The sequence below is a fragment of the Amblyomma maculatum genome, chromosome 5 (assembly GCF_055883805.1).
Source record: "Amblyomma maculatum isolate TAMU_Amacu chromosome 5, ASM5588380v1, whole genome shotgun sequence".
Taxonomy (NCBI): Eukaryota; Metazoa; Arthropoda; class Arachnida; order Ixodida; family Ixodidae; genus Amblyomma; species Amblyomma maculatum.
This window is the reverse complement of record NC_139348.1, coordinates 65,196,492-65,211,879: the sequence shown is the minus strand read 5'-3', so window position 1 is coordinate 65,211,879 and position 15,388 is coordinate 65,196,492. Positions and strand designations below refer to the sequence as shown.

Below are 15,388 nucleotides of genomic sequence, written 5' to 3'. Positions count from 1 at the left end.
ATATCCAAGACTTCATCCGCGAAGAAGTTGCACGCCAGCTGTCCCTCCTCCATCCAGTTCAGCCGACCGCCATCACTTCGCAATTAGCGCCGGCCAGCGCGCCATCCATATCGCCGGCTATACGCCAAGTTATCGAGGAGAAAGTCGCCGAAGCGCTGCCTTCTAGTGTTCCCATCGCTCCTGTGCAAGCCCCACTCACTTACGCTGAAGTAACCGCTGGAACGCGCGGTCCGCTTCCTACATCGTTTTACTAGAACGGCCCTATCTTTTATGCTCCACCTCGTTTCATGTCCCCTTAGTCTCCGATCCCTCGACCACAACGCCGCATTACGAACCCATGGTGAACCGCCGACAATCGCCCAATTTGCTATGCTTGCGGGCTCCCGGCTCACGTCGCTCCCCTTTGCCGTCAGCGCCCGCTTCATCCCGAGAACACTGTCCCTCAGTACCACTACGATCCCGAGAAGCCCTTGAGCAACGTCTCTTCTGGATCGTCTCCACCTCGGGCTCAGTACTCGACACGCCGTTCGCCTTCGCCTCGCCGACGTTCCATTTCGCCGATGCTCCGGCGACAAAGCCCTACGCAAGAGCGAAACTAAATGCCGCAGTTCCGAAGGCAAGAACTGCGCATTTGACGAACTCGTTAAGTCCTCCGCCTTCTCCCGCCAATGTCATTGAAGTGTTCATAGAAGGTTTTCCCGTTCTTGCGTTGGTGGATACAAGTGCTGCCGTTTCCGCATTTGGTGATGCCCTTCGCCGCAAAATTCGCAAGGTCACGACGCCGCTTTCTGCCCTTTCGCTTTGTACGGCCAGTTCAGAGCGCATCACCCCTGTAGTAGCGTGCACGGTACGAGTTTGCATCAAAGACATTACGTATCTCGCCGAGATGGTGGTCCTTTACGCCTGCGCCCACGACATCATCCTCGGCTACGACTTTCTGTCGACTCACAGTGCTGTGATTTATTGTGCCCGTGCTGAAGTTGAGCTTTCCCCTGTGCGTAATGCTTCCCTGTGTGACCCGCCTGTGCGGCCTGCTAAACTCCTTGTAGCTGCAGACACTGACCTTCCTCCCTTTTCTCCTGTTCTCGTTCCCCTTATTTCGACATCTGCCTTCCCTAGTTCTGTTTTCTTTACGCCCAAACTCGTCTCCGCCCACCATAACCGCCTCCTTCTTCCCTTCGCCGTTCTAACGATTTCTGATGGCAGCTGCGTCATCTATGCTTCCAACCCTTTTCGCTGCCCGACGGTTGTTCTTCGCGGGGAGGGCCTCGGCTACATTGAAGAGCTGGACCCCGATCGCACTTACATGTTCTCCGAACCTGAAGTTTTTTTCACGTCACTGCCCTGACGTCTTGTGCTGCTACGAGTGATGAGCTTCCTGTCGACGCCCTTCATCGAGCTATCGCGACCGGCCTTCTGTCCGCCCAACAGGACCAAATAGTCGCCCTCCTTCAGCGCTTCAGTGCATCTTTTGACGTGTCCTAGCCTTCCTTGGTCCGCGCCTTGACTGTTTCTCATGCAATCGACACTGGTCCTCATGCTCCCATGCGGCAGCACCCATATCGCGTGTCGCCCACTGTGCGCTGCGTCATTCGTGACAAAGTCGCCGATATGCTTCAACGGGGCATCATACGACCATCTCATAGCCCTTGGGCCTCCCCCGTAGTGTTGGGGACGAAGAAAGATGGCACTATCCGCTTCTGTGTGGACTACCGGCGTCTGAATAAGATAACCCGCAAAGTATTTACCCACTACCACGAATTGACGACGCGCTAGGTTGTTTGCAAGGAGTGGAGTTCTTTTCGTCGCTAGATTTGCGCTCTGGCTATTGGCAAGTACCGATGGCTTCCGCTGACCTCCCGAAAACAGCCTTCATCACTCCCGATGGCTTGTATGAATTCAATGTGATGCCATTCGAACTGTGCAACGCCCCCGCCACCTTCGAGAGAATGATGGATAACATTATCAATGGGCTCAAATGAGAAACGTGTCTTTGTTATCTAGATGACATTGTCGTTTTCTCGAAAGATTTCCCTTCCCACCTTCTGCGCCTTCAGCGTGTCCTTACGTGCCTTACAGAAGCCGGCCTAGAGCTCAACTTGAAGAAATGTCCCTTTGCCGCCACCAAGCTCACAATACTTGGTCATGTCATATCCAAGGATGGCATTCTACCGGATCCTACCAAACTTCGTGCCGTCGCAGACTTCCCCAAGCTCACAACCTTGAAAGAACTTCGCAGTTTTGTCGGTCTATGTTCGTATTTCCGCAACTTCGCCAGTATCATCGCCCCTTTAATGCAACTTCTTGCCGGAGGCCCGAACCTCTCCTCTTGGTCACCAGCCTGTGATGCTGCGTTCAGTACACTACGGCGTCTACTGGTCTCTCCCCCTATACTCCGCAATTTTGACCCTGCCTGCTCGACCGAAATACACACTGATGCCAGCGGCGTAGGTCTGAGCGCTGTTCTTCCTCAACGGAAACCTGGATATTCGGAGTATGTCGTCGCGTACGCTAGTCGCACCCTCACGAAAGCGGAATCGAACTATCCTGTGACCGAAAAGCAGTGTCTGGCCACCATACCGGCCCTTACCAAGTCTCGTCCTTATATTTATGGTCGCCTATTCTACGTTGCTACCGACCACCACGCGCTCTGTTGGCTATCCTCCCTCACAGACCCCTCCGGCCGCCTCGCCCGCTGGGCGTTACGTCTTCAGGAGTACGATATCCACGTCATCTATCGATATGGACGCAAGCACACCGACGCTGATGCCCTTTCCCGTTCACCGCTTCCTAACGACTCGACGGCTGGCTTCGTTTGTGCCTATGATATGTCGCCACTCAACATTACCAACATGAAATCTGAGCAGCATAAGGATCCATTGATATCCTCCCTCTTAACATTCCTGTCTACGCCCGCAGAGCTGCCTCCGTCACGTGCACTTCGTCGTCAGGCCCATCACTTCGCCACTCGTGATGGACTTTTATACCGCCGCAATTACCATCCTACAGGGCGAAAGTGGCTTCTCGTGATTCCGCGACATCTCCCTGCTGAAATCTGCGCCTCTTTCTACGCCGATCCCTAATGCGGCCATGCAGGTGTCATGAAAACCTATTCTCGACTGCGTATGAGGTAGTACTGGCGCGGTATGTACTGCTTCATTCGTCAGTACATCCGATCCTGTACCGCCTGCCAACGTCGCAAGAATCCACCCCCTCAGTCAGCCGCTCCGTTGCAGTAATTGCCCAGCCCCAGCCGCCCTTTTGACCGTGTCGGTATCGATCTGTATTGCCCGCTTTCGACCACTTCGGCTAACAACCGCTGGGTCATCGTAGCCGTTGACCACCTAACCCATTACGTGGAAATATCCGCCTTGCAGTCTGCCAGTGCACGGGATGTTGCTTCGTCCATTCTGCATCGCCTAGTTCTTCGTCACGGCGCACAGAAAGAATTGATCAGTGACCGCGGACGTGTGTTTCTTTCCGACACTGTCGAAGCCCTCCTCAAACAGTGCCATATCATTCACCGGAGCACCACAGCGTATCACCTCCAAACGAACGGCATGACTGAGCGATTTAATCGCACTCTAAGTGACATGCTAGCCGTTTACGTTGATAGCGCTCACTCTAATTGGGACTAGGTGCTGCCTTTCGTAACGTACGCCTACAATACGGCTACGCAGACTACGGCTGGGTTCTCCTCCTTCTTTCTTTTATATGGTCGTGAACCCACGTCCACCATGGTACTATCCTGCCCTACCTCCCCGACGCTTCAGAGACCACTCTACTGTCTGAAGCGCACAGATTTGCCGAAGAATTCCGACAATTGGCGCGCTCCTTCACAACGGATAACCAGGCTCAACAAAAGCATAACCGGTACCCTACAAATCCAGCGCCTTCATATCCCTCAGGTGCCCTCGTTTGGCTCTGGGTGCCTTCCTCAGCACCCGGCCTCTCATCCAAACTCCTTTCGGGCTATGATGGATCTTACCGCATTCTCGAACAATCTTCTCCTGTCAATTACGTAGTAGAGCCTTTGAACCCATCTCCAGATCATCGCCGCCGCGGCCAAGAAACTGTACATGTCGACCGCCTCAAGCCGTATTATGATCCCCCTACCGTTTCCTGACCATTAGTAGCCAGAATGGCTCCTTTTCGGCCAGGGGTTATTGTAGTAATCCCAATCGCCATCAGCTCGCGCGCCAACCCGAAGAGGTAGACGAAGTGGAGCCGGAGCCTTGTTGGCACTGCACTGTTGGCAAGCTGTTGGTTCGAACGCTGCCCCCGTCGCTTTGGTTTGCGGACGTTGCCTACGGTCTTGGTGCTCTAATAAACACCTTACGCATGTTTTTCAACCCTTTGCCCTCCCTCTTGCTGTGCATATGAGCCAGCTGCCCTTGGTCATTGCAACACTTCCTGCTGTCTTTACAAAGTAGGTTTTAGTTACCAGTAAAATAGTGTATTCGCTTCCCCGTTTGCCGGTTCTGAAGCTTCATTAACAAAATTACTGCCACAGGGCCGTTGATCATCTGATGATAAAAATATGAATCTTGAATACCGGCAGCAAATGGCACGCTAATGATCCACCCACTTAAATAGGAATCGGCACGTCTCGGCTTGGTTGTAGTAGCTGGCTCTTGCACGTTTGCCATAAGCACCCAGAAGAAAATAACTTGAATTGGGTTAGGTTGATGTCTAGCGAGCAGTGTTCAACAAAGAAGGAGGGATCAAACTTCTCTAGCTGGGGGTTTCCTGCTAAAGTTATAGTCTCCACTTCGTTTTCAGGTCTGACTGGCTTTGCGTATGTACGATTGTTGCATCCGGATAGTAATAGCTTCGGGTACGTAAGGACGAATGTAGAGCTTGAGCAGTAAGCACAAACATGACTCAGTCCGGCCGTTCTGCTTAGTCATGCAATGCGGCGTTTATTGGATGGATCCGCCACTTTAATGGAGGGTTGAAGGAAAGGATGTACTCGCTCCGCAATATATTATGAAGACCTATATAAATATTTTGTTTCTAAGCAGCTCGTCCCCAGAATGTTTTTTGACCAGGTAGAAAACAGAGCACATGAGCACAGAAAGCCGATACCTGAGGGTAGGTTTGAAGAAGTGCATAACGCAATAAAATGAAATAAACGCAGCTTTTGCCAGACATTTATATTCCGGCATAATTGAATATGGCTACTTCAGTAGAATAAATTTTGCACCACTTTCCGAATTCAACTTTCCTTGCCTTCACTGCCCCTCTTTTTACATCTCTAATCTATGAATTCCGATATCACAAATAATTTTACTGGACGCCGCTTCTAGTGCGAGACTGTAAATGAGTGTCTACACAAAAGAAATGTGGTACGTCGCACGACTTCACATAGCTAGCGCTCTTTCTGTTTTCTAATACTAGGTATTTTCCTCTTTTTCAGGAAAGCAGAGATGCATGGCCTGGAGTATAGAAGAGACTTTTGAACAGACACCGCAAGATTGCCAGTCTGCTTTTGAAAAAAAATGGGTTGAAGGAACTCAAGTTGATTCTACCCTCCTTGAAGGCTGCAAAATGCCCGAGTAAACATTTGGAATATCGCTCAGCAGCAAAAGCATCTCAGTAAATTCAAAGCACACAGGAGAAGGTTCGACTTGCTCATGAGTTCGATGATCACATTTGCGATTGAAAGAAAGCCCTGTGTGTTCTACAGGGCTGAGTAATTGTATTGTGTTGCTACCTCCTTGCACGCCCTGCCAAGAGTGTACGTTTGCCAAAACAACGCCTTCTTTTGCCCTTTTCGCAGCTTTTCGTGTTGCCTGTAGCAAACATCGTAATTAGCATTGTCAGGTTTATGTTTTCGATGGGTTTCAGATCCACAATTATGTTGAAACGAGCCAGGTTATCTGTGAACTGACAACTAGATGCACTCTTGTAGGAATGGGACTTATCGGGTGTTTATATTGTGACGCCGAGAAATGGGGACAAGAGAAGAGGAGGTCGACGAAGAAACGGCTCGTGCTGGGACTCGCAATTGGACACAGCTGGGTCTTCGAAGCTCATCTTACATCAACTGAAACCTCGCTTGTAACATCTTGATGGAGGTGCGGGGTGTCTCTTGTAACAGCGAACGTCCAGCGACCTCATCCCAATCGGTCACACCGACTAGTTTTCCGGCGGCGGTGAGCGGCGCCGGGGCGATGGAGAACGGCACACGCGGGAAGCTGGCGGTGGTGTTCGATGCCGGTAAAATATCCCGCAGAGGTGCTTTCCATGGGTCGCCGGAATCAGGAGGGTAAGGCGAACGACCAGAAGAGCCAGGATCGTAACCCTGCTGCTCAGGGTGGTTCATGGAGTCATAGCCGTAACGCGATGCTTGACGGCGAAAACATGAACTTGAGAGGTGGCCAGGTTGGCCGCAGCGATAGCGCACAGGAGGTCTGCGAAAAAGTGGCGCCGGCAAGTAGTCACCACTGAGAGTGTCGTGCCCAAGAGTCGTCGAGTCCTTGGGCAGGTCCAGTGATTCTTGTCAGGAAGAAGGATGGCACATGGCGTTTTTGCGTTGACTATCATCGTCTAAATGCACTCACTAGGAAAGACATGTATCCTCTTCCCCGTATAGATGACGCCATGACTGCCTTTTTTCTGCCTCCTACTTTTGCACCGTTTACCTCAGATCTGGCTATTGACAAATACCTGTCCACCTGAAGAACAGAGAGCAAACTACATTTGTCACACCCGGTGGCCTTTACGAATTCAATGTGATACCATTCGACCTCTGTATTGCACCCGCCACCTTCGAACGATTCATGGACACGATACTCCGTGGTTTAAAATGGGAGGGGTATATGTGTTACTTGGACGATGTCGTGATTTTCGGGAGGGCGTTCAGCGAGCACAATGAACGTTTAGCTGTTGTGCTGGACTGTATGTGCAAAGCTGGCGTCGTGCTGAACTCAAAGAAGTGTCATGTTGGGGCACGCCAAGCGCTAGTTCTCGGACATCTCGTCGATAAAGACGGCGTCAGACCTGATCCCACAAAGACAGCAGCGGTTGCCTCTTTCAAGCCACCCCAGTCTTCCAAAGAACTACGGAGGTTCCTGGGTTTGTGTTCATATTTTCGCCGTTTTATTCACCGTTTTGCTGATATCGCACACCCCCTGAGAAGCCTCCTTTATAAAGATGTAGCTTTCGAGTGAACACCTGAGTGCGATTCCGCCTTCCGCCACTTCAAATTTCTTCTTACGTTGCAACCTGTGCTCCGCCACTTCGATCCGTCAATGCCCACAGAAGTGCATACTGACGCAAGTGGTGTTTTAATTAGCGCGGTTCTTGTCCATCGCTGCGAAAGCAAGGAGCACGTCGTGGCGTACGCGAGTCACTCCCTTAGTAAGCCGGAGCGCAATTATATTGTCACGAAACAGGAATTCCTCGCTGTCATTTTCGGCATACAACGCTTTCGCACGTATTTTTATGAACGCCCGTATACCGCTGTCACAGATCACCATGCCCTCTGCTGGTTAGTTAACCTCCAGAATCCGCGTGGCCGACTTGCACGATGGGCCCTACGGTTACAAGAGCATGACTTTAGTCACATACATAACTGGCCGGAAGCACGCTGACGCAGACTGTCTTTTGCGCCTTGCTCTTGCTACGACGCAGTCTGACGCCGATAATTTCGTGAACTGCATCGCGTCGGTATCAAAGGCTTTTCCTTACATCTCCACGTTTATAGAAGAACATAAATAGATCCCACCTTGGAACCTCTCTTCGCAGCGGCTCAAGATCGGTTAGGTGGACATCCATTTCGCATGCGTGATCGCCTGCTCTGGAAGTAAAACTATTGCTCAACAGGCCCCCTCTTCCTTCTTGTTGTTCCGAGGAGCCTATACCATCCTATATTACAGGCCTTGCACGACGACCCTAGTTCCAGTCATCTTGGAACTGCAAAAACACTCCACCGCACTCAGGAGCGCTTCTATCGGCCAAAAATGCGAACAAATACTGAGCGGTACGTCGCCAACTGCACCCAGTGTCAGCGCTACAAACGTCCCACAAGCGTATCGGCGAAGCAACTTCACCCCATCACACCACCCCGTGCACCATTTGAGCAAGTGGGCGTTGATCGCCTTGGCCCCTTCCAGTATCCCATAATGGAAACGGTTGGATCATTGTTTGCGTGGGCTACTCACTCGATACTGTGAGATGGCCGCCATATCCGCGGCCAAACGCGTATCGTCTCCTGCTTTATGTTGCGGGCGATAGTTCTTCGTCACGGACCACCACGAGTAATTATTAGCGACCGTGGTCGCCAATTTACGGCCGAGACGTTGCGGAGGAGATGCTCCGTTTATGTGCCTTTCATCTTCGCCATTCATCGCCTTATCATGCGCAAACCAACGCTCTAACTGCACCACAGAGTTTCTTACTCTTACCTAGAGGGAAAGTTGTGCTGCCGTCTATGGGAGTTTACATGGAGTTTCCAGACGGCCAGTTCAGCCACCATGGGCGCTCAAAGCATCATGGGCCGGAGAGCTACCGAGTGCAGAACTACAACTTTTGGCCAAAACTAATGCAAAGTTAAGCGTTGTTCTACCGTAAAAATTGTCCTAAGTTTGAATATTGTGACTATAAATTGCAATGTCCTACTATGGCTTTCGCGGTCTATGTACGCACCTTCAAATGATGATGATGACGAAATAGAAACATCGCAGTAACGCCACTCCACGTACCCGAGAAAAACCGACTCTCCCGCAACAAGTAGCACACCGGCCCATGATTCTTAGCGGCCCGCAAAGAGGCTGAAGGGCAGCGCCCTCAGCTTTCCCTCTAGTTAGTGTAAGGACCTCTGTGAACTGCACGCACCAACCGTACGATAACTAACATGCTGTCCATGTACGTCGACACAGATGATAAAACCTGGGACAGTGTACTACCGTTCAGTACCTACGCTTTCAACACCGCCTGTCATGAGACCACTGGCTTTAGTCCATTCTTTCTGCTCTACGCTGGCCACCCATGATATACCCAAGACACCATGCAACCGTGTTCAACCGCTAGTGATGAAGATACCTCGATAGCCGAGGCAATCTGCTTTGTCGAAGAAGCCCGCGGGCTGCCCGCCTTCGCATCTTAGCGTCTTAGGATCGCTTGAAAGTACGGTACGATTGTCATCACCGTCACATCATTTACCAGCCTGGAGCTTTGGGCTTGCTGTGGCGACCTATCAGGAAGCGGAGTCTCTCACAAAAGCTGCTGTGCCACTTCAGTTCAGTTCAGTCGTTCAGCCGTGTCCGACTCTTCGTGACCCCATGGACCATATCACGCCATGCTTTCCGATCTCTCACTACCTTTCTAACATCACATAACTTCATCTGCAGCACCTCGAGGATGCCATCTAATCATCGCATTATCTGCCTACCCCTTCTCCGGTAACCATCAACCTTTCCTAACATCAAATCTTTCTCCAGCGGCCATCTCTCTGCAAAAAGTGAAGTCGCGTACGTCGTTCGTTTAAAGCCGCATCGATCATGCTACAATGAACAAGTCACCCAGCGGGCTTCAGCTGCCTCGGGGGAAGTGTGACACCCAGAAATGGGGACAAAAGAAGAGGATGTCGACAAAGAAGCGGCCCGTGTTGGGACCAGCAAGTGGACGCAGCTGGGTCTTTGATGCTCGTCTTGCGTGACTGAAACCTCGCTTGTAACAATACGTATCTCGCCGGATCTTTTGCATAGAGTAGCCTATTACAAATGTAGGCTACTGAATACCTATGTAATTAGAGAGGACCACCGCCTACTGTCCTGTATCTAATGGGGAGTTTAGAAGCCCCAATTTATTCTAGCAATTGTGTGAATTGCGTCGTTCAGCAAAATATTCTGCAACGCTGTTGTGAGCGAAAAATCACTAGCATGCGACTGAAAGGTATCAGTTGGCAGGCAACAGACGATCATGACGGTCAATATTTGGTCGGCGGGTTGTGTGTGTGGCAGTGAACACTGTCAGCAACACGTGCACACGAGGCTCCCAGTGCTCATTCCTCAGCCCAAGAGTTGCCGGTAGAAATATTGGCGCATTTCGCATTAACGCGCCTCTCCTCTTTCCCACGCGCTTGCGTTCACAAGGTGTCAGAAGTGGGGCGCGTCGCCCGTGTCGCCCGTGTACCGTCGCCCGTGTCGACAGCTTAGTCTTGCAGGTTGCAATCGCCCCAGCATCGGCCGTAAAACATGGCATCATCGGTATGCCGGGGGTCCACTTGTACCCAGTTGCACCGGCGGGTGTCAGGAAGTGGGTTTCGAATCAGCCACCTACCCAGTCGTGGCCGAGTGGTTTGGGCGTCCGCCCCGATTGCGGGGGGCGGCTGGTTCAAACCCCAGCGCCGGACAGCCACAGGTGGAAATGGGCACAAGCGGACGCCCGGCCTGCATACATACAGATACGCATTCGCACTGTATGCGTCATCTGATTCTGGCAAGTCATTATCATCATCATCAGCCTGACTATACCCACTGAAGGAAGAAGGCCTCTCCCATATTTATCCACTTAACCCGGTCCTGTGCTAGCTGCATCCACTTGACCCCTGCGAACTTCTTAACCTCATCCGCCCACATAACTTCCTGCCACCCCCTGCTACGCTTTCCTTCCCTTGGAATCCAATTTGTTACCCTAAGCGACCATCGGTTATCCTCTCTTCGCCCTACGTGTCCTGCCCATGCCCATTTCTTCTTAATTTCCACTAGAATGTCGGTAACTTGAGTTATTTCTGCGATGCACTCTGCACGCTTCCTATCTCGTAATGTTAAACCTACCATTTTTCGTTCCATAGCCCTCTGGGTTGTCCTCAACGTAAGAAGAACTCTCTTGGTTAGCCTCCACGTTTCAGCCCCAATTAAAGTTAGACAAACCGAGCTCACTTATATGTAGAATGAGTACTCCGTACGGCAGATATAGGTTTCTGAGGATGCCGTTCAGAATCTTCATATTGTTTTCCTCATAATGGAAAGCCACATCTTCCTTTCACCGAAAAAAGAAGTTATGTTCGGCGCTCCGGCAAAGAAAACCGTGTGGCTCCCTGCGCTGTCAAGGGTTTCTACGAAGATCGGCTTCAGGCATTGCCTGCTGAGTCGACGTATCGCCTGTCGTTTCCATTTGGTGAAGAGTCTTGCATTTCTGAGTTTCTAGTAAATAGATGCTCTCTTGTGCGACGCAGTAGTCTACTGCTAGCATCCATTATGTAGGATCGCGGCCTGTTTGACTTGCCTACCACCACTGCTGGCACCCAGGTTCTGTGCAAATTATCGTAGATGGATACTGGACAGCTGTGCTTAGGTCTGAGAGATGTCGGACAGACGTGTTGTAGTAGTTCTGTTGCCTGCTTTCAGTGGCTAGTAGAAGACTTCGGACGGTTTCGGTGGGATTAGTATTTGGCTCGAGATGGCAGTCCAATACTGGCAGTCTCGTTCTTGTGCGGCGGCCCATCAGTCATTCGGTTGGGGCCTGCAGAAAACACCGGAAGAATTAGTGCTCCTAAAGAAGCAAGTTGGATAAACGATGGGAGTCCCAGCCTTCTTCAGATTGTTAAGTAGGAAATATCCATCTATTGTTACGCACTGTGTTGAAGAAAAGCCACTTATTCTTGGTGTCGTAAAATTCCCGAGGACACAACAAACCAAAACCAAATCCGAATGATGTGGAATCTGATAACTTGTACTTGTGCATGTATGGCATCATTCATTCCTGCTGCCATCTAGAGAACAAAGCAGCGCTACAAACGAAGGTGAAATGATGGTGGCCATCTTCCGGTGCATATACCCTATCTGCAGCGTTGTTAGGCGCCGGCGACTACTCTACATCGCTATGAATATATATGGGGATAAGATGAACCAGCAACCCTCGCACCGTTTCCGGGACTCCATGGAGTCTGCAATGAAGGGTGAAGAGATGAGCCGCCTCCGCGTGGAGCTGCAGTATCGGAGAGTGCCCCTGCCCCCCGAGAAAGTGAAGAGCGAGCACTTCGACAGCAACTGCATCATATAGGGCACACTATTTAAGGACAGGTTTTCAAAATGCCTCCATTGCTGCATTCATGACCGTCGTAACAATGACCCAGGCTGGAAGAACATTGAAGTGATTCCCTAGGATGCCAAGGTGCGTGGCGAAGGGGAGCACAACTAATGGGTTTTATGCAAAGGCAAAGATTCAATCCGAAGCATGATCCCAACACTCACCATTGCCTCTGTGGATCTGACGCTGATCGAATTATGCTGGCGCTAGCCACTCATGAACCCAACCTCACCATCATTCGAGAACTGAAGCCCAATCAAAGCAGGCCCTGTGAACTCTGTAGACAAGATGGACAAAAAATGAATGACTACCAGGGTCTGGCCAAGAAAACAGTGGCCGAGTTTGAAGAGCTCAAGAAAAACTATTGGAGTGGAAACAGATTATTTTGCCCGAGTATCTTGAACATGAGCTTCGTATGAACAACCTTCCTTTCGATTTCAACATTTAGAGGGTCATCGAGAATTGGTTGTTCATGCGCTTCTTTGTGGGTAACGACTTTCTTCTTCACCTTCTATATTTCAAAATCGGGGATGGTGCAGTAGACAAGCTGGTCACAGTGAACAAAAAAGCTGTGTACAGAATGGGTGTTACCTGACTGAGAACGGCTTTGTCGCCTTGAACCGGGTGCACTTTATTATGTCATAGCATGGGGATGCTGAAGATGAAATCTGCAGGCATCGCCAGCAGGACGAGCTCAATGTAAAGCATCGAATGAAGGAAACGAAGAACCGGATTAAAATGGCTGAATCAAAGGCGAGGCCGGCATAGACGCCTGGTGGGCAGTTTGCCCCCGTCATTATTGAACAGTACGTGTCCGCTGAGCAGAATGTTAAGCGGAAGACCTACGACATGAGTTTCGAAGGGATAGAACATCGCAGAAACGTCATTAACGGCGTAGGTGGTCATTCCAATGGCTGTCTGGAGTCCATGCTCAGACCAGCCTCCAGCGACAATGACGTTTGTGGCGGGAAGCGGAAGCACTAAGGGGACAGCTCGGATGAAGAGGAAGACCCGCACGATGAAGTGCGTCTCTGGGAGGATTGCTAGCGAGAGCGGTACTGTGTGTCCAAATTTCACATCCGTCCTGACAACATTGCGTTTCGACATGATGTGGCGGCTGCTTATGTTGAGGGGCTCTGCTGGGTTCTTGGTACTACTATTAGGGCTGTGCATCTTGGAAGTGGTTCCTCCCCTACCACTATATCACTATACCACTATATACCGTTTGCATTGAATTTCATCAATGTTGCAGACCTGAAGATTGAGTTCGAACGAGGAACTCAACCTTTACAGCAGCTGATTCATGGAGCCGCTGATGAGTGTTTCTGACAGCCAGCAAGCAGCGCTTTCCCACGCCATGGCCTGATCTCGTGGACGACCCGAACTCGCCCATCATCGACTTCTACCCTACGGTTTTTGACGTTCACCTGAATAGCAAAAACTATGTCTGGCACGGTGTGGTCTTGCTACCATTCGTGGACGCGAAGCTGCTCCTCGAAACGGTGTATACGGTCTACCCGCTGCTCTCTGAGAATGAAACGCAACTCGCGAGGAAATGATGTCATCTATGTCAGCAAGGGACACCGTGGTTTTAGCGTCCTTCTGGGCCTGTACGAAACCTGCAAATACTACAGCAGAGAGTTTGACTTGAAGCCCAAGTACTTCAGTGGAGTTGGCTCAAAATTCTGTTGAGTCGCAATGCAGTTGGTCCAGGAGATGACGTGCGTTTTCTCATTCAAGGCCTGAAAGATGTTCCTGGAAATTGGCAGTGATGTGTCGGCAAGCTCCAATGTAGGTACTTTATTTCGGAAACAAATGTTTTAGCCAAATAGGATGCTTCAGAGCTTTGAGAAGAAGGTACGAATGTATCTTTGGTGTTGGTGACCTCGACAAGCCGCTTCATCTCCTTTTTCATTGGCTTTAATACCACAGCATGCTGGTATGCACTGAAATGTTATGCAGTGGCCTGTGGCAATAGCGAAATGATGCAGGTACCCGATATCAAGGAAAACAAGATGATGAGGCATAAAGACTTACAATTAGCTTCTTATTTACGTATTTGAAAGACATTGGACTCCTTGACAAACTCTAAATTCAGCTTTCTCTAACCCTCTAACTCTAACCCTCAGCATTTCTCAAGCTGAGAAATCCATGAACACATTTGTCGGATTATGCATTTCATCATTTCATTTTATACCATTACGCCACGAAGCACCTTACAACGTATGTAATGGCTGCTGTTTAAATCACTCTTCATTTCTTTTAATTTCCTGACTATTTTTTTTTCAGTCGTTCCCGTCCCAATGTTTCTTAGTACACAGAGTAGTATGCCTGAGAAATCTGAACGCCGGCAAAATTGTATGTTTTTGATTAAAGGGTATCTCTCTCTTCTCAAGTGGCAGTGTTTTTCTTCGGGCGATTGTAATGCTTCATGGAGCAACATGTGTTATTGTTACTTACGGCGGGACCGCTTTTACCACCGAATTAACGCTTGTCTCGAGTTTTACCAACACCATGTCACTGAAAAACTGTGGTTTATCATCGCCAAATGGAGGCACTTATTGATTTCGATGTATGTCGACGTTGAACATCACGTGTCGGATAATGTCACTGCAATGTTTAATGCTATGCTTCCCGCAAGTTATCGCGACGATAGCACCAACGCGTATGCTGACATCGGCGTATTTGTCCGGGGGGCTGAAGAAGCCATCCAGCCCACACGATGTCGCTTCAACGTCAGCAACACCGATATCTGGGTGGTGTAACGTCTGATGCCGAGATGCTCAGGATTAGGATGCTGATCTTCCGAGTCCTGATACCCGTGCGACGTCGAGGAATCTCCTAAAAGCTACTGCGTTGCTTATTTGGCCCATACGAGACATATCGGCTAGAGATAGGAACTAGAAAGTTGGTCCCCGGGATCAGCGATCCTCACCACAACCGGGCTCGACCATCTAGACTATTCACGCTACACGCTGTACTATGAAATTGCAGCAATCGGTTTAAGACCGACATTTACGCCAGTGCATGTACGACATTCGTTATCCACTCAGCATGTTGCTTCAATTCTGCGCCGAGCGCTCAGCGCAAGTGTCAAGCATCCCTTTTATAAGTGGAGGCAATTCCATGTGGCTCTCAGCGCCGGGCAAAGATGTGGGAGCTGCGCAGCCATTTTGACATACCACAGAGTTTCCTGAAATGCGGGTTCGCCCGGCCTTTAATACACGGCCGCGTTTCAATACTCGGTTCGCATTCCTGTGCAAGCGTCTGAAGCTCCGTGAGCCAATCGTTGAACAGCTCACCCTATTGTTGGCTCGTAGAGCCATAGCAAAATACATTTTTTATCAGG

General features: G+C 50.2%; 1 pseudogene; it reads left to right on the top strand.

The window, feature by feature from the left end:
- Positions 1 to 11,526: 11,526 nt before the first annotated feature.
- LOC146188429 (5'-3' exoribonuclease 2 pseudogene) lies at positions 11,527 to 13,811 on the top strand (annotated as a pseudogene).
- Positions 13,812 to 15,388: the final 1,577 nt, after the last annotated feature.